Source organism: Papaver somniferum, chromosome 6, assembly GCF_003573695.1.
Source record: "Papaver somniferum cultivar HN1 chromosome 6, ASM357369v1, whole genome shotgun sequence".
Classification (NCBI taxonomy): domain Eukaryota; kingdom Viridiplantae; phylum Streptophyta; class Magnoliopsida; order Ranunculales; family Papaveraceae; genus Papaver; species Papaver somniferum.
Window position 1 is genome coordinate 95,657,411 of NC_039363.1, and position 7,633 is coordinate 95,665,043.

The window sequence follows — 7,633 nt, forward strand, 5'->3', positions numbered from 1 at the left end:
TGGGCGAACTAATGACTTTACCTCAATGGAGTTTTGTATATCACAGTGTCAAGTTCGGCCCCAAAGTAGTTTTTCTTTTTCGAGCAGAACTCACACTCTAGAGAAGTTCGTCTAATTCGATTTCTCTTAATTTTAGGTCGAACCTTACTTTTCAAGTTCACAATAATTGAGCAACGACTAGTTTTTAAAAAAAAATAGTCGTTACTCACGTAGCTTCTATATATACCCACTTTAGATGCCCATTTTTTATTCATATCTCAGGAAAAATGGAAGTTCATGCTCCAAACTTTACTTTAGATGAAGATGTATCACTATGCACACACTACGTAGCCTATTATCCAAAAAGGGGTGAGGAACGTCGCATGAATGGTATAATGAGTCAAAGTTATTGGAGGAAAATTCATGAAAGATTCTGCTCCGACACCGGGAACCCTCACAACCGAGATGGTGCCGCGTTATTTTGTCGATTGTTTGATATAAGAAAACAAGTTGAAGATTTTATTGCTTTAGTTCGGATTGTAAGGCGATATCGACTTAAAGGTGAAACCATTGCTGAAACTGAAGACCGGTCGCGAGCGAAATGGCGGCGATGGAAGGGAAAGGATTTCGAATACGACGCTCAATATCGAATCCTTGAGGACTTCTTCAAAAAACGTATGCGATTCTAATAATCCATATTTGGGTTTTATTCAACTATTTAATATTGTGTAGTGTCCATTTTATTTTGTAATGAAAAGGTTTATTAATGAAAACTTTTGGAATTATCAAAAATATAGGGCATGTTCGGCTTTTAATTTAAGTTATTGTATCAGCCGAACCTGAAAATTCCCTCAAGTTTCAATGCAATTTGTCAGGTTCGGCTCTTAATTTAAATTATCGTAACATCTGAACCTGACAATTTCCTCAAATTTTTTTGCAATTTGTCAGGTTCGGCTATTTTTGGTGTAAATAACAAACACATAAATAACAAAAATCCAAAATATTTCATTCATATAGTGTATTAATATTTGAGGATGCATTGTATGCGATTTATATTCTTACGTCATCCTCATAAAAAAAACAACCGATCCTTTATGACAATTCCAAAAAGACTTCATATTATGTTTTATGGACTTCCTAATCTTACCGCAGATTCATTGACATCGTCCTCTTCATCTTCACTTATTTCTTCATTCATCATTATAATTACTTGATCTTTCATAAGCGAGCCAATCTATCGAGTAATTATGTTGGAATCCCGGCCAAAAGACTTCACAATTCAAAGGAGGTAATGGGCAACCGGGCTTAAGCTTGAGGCCGATAAAATGACATCCTTGAACAAACGCAAGAGCGAGTCTTCAATCTTTTAGACCCTCACGATAAGGTTTTGTTGGCGACGCATAAGTAAAACTATTACCAACCCTCCCGAAACAATGAACCAAGCAATCAAAAGTCCCCTCTATCAAAAACCCACAAATCGGCATTTGCATCCAATGGTCGCTTGTGATGACGGAATCCCTATGTATACGTCGTTCGAATGCAATATACTCCGGCACCACCCCTTCGTCTCCTCTTGGACCCCCTCTCATCATTGCCTTGTAGAAGTTCTTGTTTCGGCGCAATGTTTGTAACAACCGATTCCTTATATACTTGACTTCATCTCCTTGCCACTCTGAATTCTTTGCCTCTTGAAAAGGTCCTAGTTGTTCCGCCGTGACATGATAACCGCAATTTCCATCCCCTTCGACGTCGTACATTGTTATAGTATAGTCACGAATAATTTCGGGTAGTTCTTCCATGTAATGGTCATATATCATATTAGTAGGGCGCAAGTACTTACCATCCTCATCCTTTTTAGGTCCTTTCATCAATTGTACTTCAAGCATAATTTTGTCAATACACAAATGGGACACCCGGTAAGTTAATCCCGTTAGCCAAGGATCGTCCTTATAAATTTTATGCTTGAATAATGAACAATATTCAAATCCCGCTTTAATTCTTATGATATACATTTTGAAATACTCTTTCATTGCCTCAAACACCGTCACAGTCGAGTCAACTCGCCCAAAAAGGTTCTTCTTCAATCGATGATGAGCGGACTCTACCATACTTGTAGCTTGGTTGTCGAAATGTTTGTATTGGTTTGTATAACAAGCCACGAACCTTTATTTGTCAGGATCCAAATATTTGGTAAGCAAATAGGCAATGACACTTGGCTACTTGGTGCCCCAATGCGCAATAAGTTCGTCACGTTTAACCCGATAATCATCTTCCGTAATTGACCACGTCAAAGCTTCCAATTCACGTGCGAAACAAGCCCACAACCTCTCATTCTCATCATAATCCTTCATAAATTTCTCCTTTTTATTTTCTCGTATTCCATCCGGTAGGGACTTAGTGTCCTCTAAGTCTTTCATCTTAAGTGGTTGAATTATTGGTTGACATTTTTTCCTAACGTTGTTCCCTATATGAAAAGTACAAATAAAATTATGGGCGTCCGGAAATACCTTACCAATGGTATACATCAAAGCGGATTCTTAGTCAGTTACAATCACCTTAGGAAGAGCATCCTCCCGAAACATTAACTTACATTGCTCTAATTCCAAAGCATAACTTTCTTTCAACTCGTCTCTTAATAAACAAAAGGTCACGGTGAATGGTGCCTTGGTTGAGGTATGCCCCACTATGTTCAATAACGGCATCTCATATTTATTTGTCTTGTAGGTGCAATCCATTATAAGCGCTTGCGGAAAACATTGAGCTAATTTAACGCAATCCGGTTGAGCAAGAAATAGATGTGTGACTTGGCCGAACTCATCCAATTCCTTTTGGACCATGTAGTTGTTATTCCCCGCCAATCACATCAATTGTTGCATCACTACCCTACCTTGCAATTCTTTCTTCCTCAAAGTACTTTTAGCATTGTAGATATTTCGTAGAGTGGATTTTTGTTGCGGGTCATCCACCTTCAACATGCTTAGGATTTTAATCGGTGGCATACGTGCTTTATACATCTTACCTATTTTCAACATTTCATGGTCTTTGATCCTTGAAACTCTTGCATGTCCATGAAGATCAAGTGCACGTGGGTGGTTATGAAGACAATCCATCTTTTTATTCATAGTCCAATAATATTCATCCTTGTTCTCTCCTATACGGCTGAAAAAGATCTTGAAAGGGCATTCTCTTTTGTTCTTCTTGGTCTTGTTCTTTCTCCCCGTCTTCCCAACATACACGGAACCCTTTTTATTCTTATCAATGTCTTTGCCGCTTCTCTCACAAACCATTTCAACCCAGTTATCTCGGCTTTGTTGCCCATTCATTAGCACACAATTTATTAGCAATCCATGTTCATAAGCGCAATCCTTTGCTTCCTATTTACTTCCCCATCTCTACAGAAATACAAGGCCACATATATACTTAGTAAACGTTTGGGATATATATAGTTTTTAACATATAAAGTAATACATCACTCAATTTGTTACCTACCAAGTCATTTTGGAAGTGATCTCGATTATCTTCGTGAATGGTATTAACAGCTGAAGGTTGATCGTGCAAAGGTTGAGGTTCAGTAATCACCATCTACAAGAAATGGCGTGGTTAGATAACTCTAACTAATAAAAAGCTTAGAGTAAATATAGGTTCGGCCAATACGAAAATTTGGAAAATGAGCGAACCATAAGCTTTCACGAGTTCGGCTAATTCTTTAGTGTACAATTAGATCCGAACCACGGACTTGCCTAGAGATTGAAGTTACAGTGCAGGGTTCGGCTGACATAAGTTGGGTCGAACTTTACACTGTAACTAGTTCGGTTATACAGTGAAAGAGATCGAACCATCAGAACCGTTCTTCCCTGATGCAATGTTCGGCTCTTATTTTCAGCCGAACCCAAGTACTGATTTTCTTAAAAATTTGTAAAAATTAAATTTTTAGGTGAATTGAAGCTAAAGAAAAGAAGATTAGATGTCTTATAAGAGCATACCTATGTATTATTAGAAGAAGGTTCTTCATCAATGTATTCGTCCTCTGGATTTGTCTCATAAAAACCATCATCTTGAGTTTTAGGTTGAGGTTGAGTTAAAGTAGGAGCAAAATCATTCTCATAATCCAAAAAATTAGCCAAATCCGGATCATTGTTGAAGTTGATGTGTATTATATTGTGTCTACGAGATGAAGATTCACCCGGATCATCCATTTTGAATCACAAAAATCACCTAAATCTCAAGAACCTTAGTTTTTTTTCACTTTCTTCCTCTCTCAAAAACCCAACTCTCTCACTCAAAAGTCAGATTTTTGCAACTAATATAACACTAACAACTTAACCTTATTAACTAATCATTATTATTAAAACTAATAATAAATAAGGGTAAATATGCCATTATAAAAAATGATAGATAAGGGATGATGGTGTTTTTTATTTAGTGACCCTATTTTGACATTATTCAGTATGCCTAAAAAAAACTCAGTATGCCTCAAAACAGGTTGCAGTTTATATAAGCATGAGCTCAATCACTGAGTTACATGGTCCTAGCTGATTTGTAAGGTGTATGCATCATATAATATTCTTGTTACATGCCTTTTTATTTTTGTTACATTTTTGTGTTTACATCTGTAGTTTTATTTTTATTAGTGGAAAACAAAGTTCCTTATTAATTGTTGTTACCAAATTACCATTAAATTTTTTTATATTTATTTTTACTATATAAAGGTCATCTAATCAAGTTCGCATAGGGCTCTTTAAGATTCATGATTGGCTCTGTATAAATCTAAGCTAGGTCTAGAAACACAATATGCAAGATTAATACTAGAACGTGATACCATTTTTTATATTCTATAGAAAGATGTTTAAGATGTTTGATAAACTTTCTGAAAAAAAAATGAAAGATTTAGAAAAGGTTTTAAAAGAAAAAATTGAAAGAGAAATATGAAATGAGATTTTGAAGGAATATATATTTTAAAACCTTAAATTAGAAAATAAATAAAAATCGAAAGATCGAACCAAGAAATCGTCTTTTTATCTCTCCATTTAATCATATATATGATTTTCTTTTTTTTAAGAAGTAACCTGCATTATGTTTCAAAGAGCATTTTGAATAATATGAATATATTTTTTTTTGTCTAAATCAGGAGAAAAGGGATTAACCGGTACAAAAAACGACTAAAATGTTCATGTTTTTGAAAAAAAAATGACTAGCTAGTACCAGGCTTGAAGGACAGACTTGAAAATCTAAAGCCTAGCGAAAATGGGATTGAACCTACCGGACCCAATCAAGAAATATACATTGGTGCGCGGCTTGCGCCACAGCACACCATGTACTCAACCGCTATAAATTAGGGACATGAACACCAAAACATAAACACCAAAATAAGATCTCATTTCAAATTTTGAAACAATTTTTTCCCGCCAATTTTCCTTCACCCATTTTTCTCTCCCCTCTACTCATTTGAAGAAGAAGAAGATGATTTCTCATATCGTTCAACGTTGTCCAGGTTAATATCTTATGATTTTCTCGAATTTCTATTACATAATTTCTTTTATTTTCATACGTCTATGAAATTTTGGGCACAATTTTGAAAACTTAGCTGTATTCATTTGATTTGTGCCTAGATCTTGTGGTTAAATACTTTGTTCGATTGATCTGTTCTGTTTTACAACGTTGCAATTATCTTATCTTAGTTTCTGTCTTGAAATTTTAGATTTAGTTGAATGTTAATGCTTAATCAATTTGATGATTTTTTTTTCAAATTAGGGAAAATCTGAAAAAACTTAACTATTTTCAGGGAATTTCCTGTGTAGACAACTTTATAGTTTGTGTATGCTCGTTGAATTCCTGTAATAACTTAATTATGTTAGGTATTTCTGTTTAAAACGATTTTTCCGGTCACATTTGATCACCGGAATTCCGGTAACATTTGACTACCGGAAAATAGATAAAGACAAAATTGATTCTGGAAGGTTTTCTTTTATTTTCTGTTTCAATTGCTTTGTTTCTGATTTATGATGTTGTTTTGTGTAAAACATGAATCCTCTATCCTAATCGGAGAGTTCCACCTTCATCTTCTTTTCTCGGATCAAGAAACTTTGTTAGCTTTCAGGTTAATAACCGTCCAAATACCAGAAAATTATCACTCATTAACAGTTTTAAACCTGATTCAATCAAAACATGTCCATCTATAGTACGTTGTTTGATCCATAAAACACCTCAATATGTAGTACCTAATTTGATCCAAAAAATACCTACATCTATCATACCTGTGTTGATCAAACGTAATTCTATGGTTCTGATACCTATTTTCCTTGGTCTTGCCACTGCAATGTTTATCCATTCAATTACCAGTTCCTCCTGGAGGAAAAATTTGATTATAAACTCATATAAACCTGCAATTCCTCTTTTTCTTGTTATAAATGCAAGCCTAATATCAGTCTTTTGGGTCATAACATATGGAGGTGAAGGTGATCTTAGGACCAAAGTTTGCGCGACTGTTGTTAACAAGGTTGCCGAAGCATATGTGAGTAAAATGCCTGCATCTATCATACCCGTGTTGATCAAACGTAATTCTATGGTTCTGATACCTATTTTCCTTGGTCTTTCCACTGCAATTTTTATCCATTCAATTACTAGTTCCTCCTCGCGGAAAAATTTGATTAGAAACTCATCTAAACCTGCAATTCTTCTTTTTCTTGTTATAACTGCAACCATACTATTAGTCTTTTTAATCAAAACATATGGTGGAGGTCAAGGTGATCTAGGGACCAAAGTTTGTGAGACTGTTGTTAAGAAGGTTGCGGAAGCATATGTGAGCAAATTTCTGGGTTATATTGGAATCTGCGGAATGCTTCTGATGAATTGGTTTTCTACCGAAGAATCTATATACACCACAGTGGATGGGAAAGGAATTTGTGGAAAAATTGAATCATTTGATTGTTTTGGAATTCAATTCCGAATTCCTAGAGAACGTGGAGTCTCGGTTCCACACGGGATGTTCGCTGGCTATGTTTCGAAAGTAGCCGATAGGACTGGTTTTGTTTTCTTTGAATCTTTAATTGATTTTTGATCTTTGCTTGTCTTGTTTTGTTTGAATCTTTAATTGATTTTTGATCTTTTATGATGATTTAATTCTTTTCCTTTTTTATACTGTCTGTGTTGTGTTTTTTGCAGATCTCAACATTTGAAATCGAGTATGCTCCAGTGAATATCTCAATCTTCAATTCATCACTTGCTTATAAATTTACAACAGGAAATCATCATTATGCAGTTTTATTTTGGTATTTAGCTATTTTGCTTTACTTATTGTTCTGTTAAATTAAAACTTGTTTTTTGCAAATAGTATGGATAACTAATTTCAAAATATTCTTCCCTTGTGGTTTTACAGATTGTTTGTCCCTAGTGGCGTTGGCCTGGTTTTCTGTTTTGGTAATAGCGTTGGATGATGTTGTTCCTTTGCTTGTGGAAGATGCGATTTATCCTGAAAATCTCAATGTTATTTGCATCACCATGGTTAAAGCTTGTTACATCACCGATTCTAAAGCTTACTGCTTCACCGATTCTAAAGCTTACTGCTTCACCCAGAGCAAATTATTACCGATTCAACCCCGAGAAAATTATACGAGAATGCCGCACATACACAAAACTAAGATGTCGTTTCAAATTT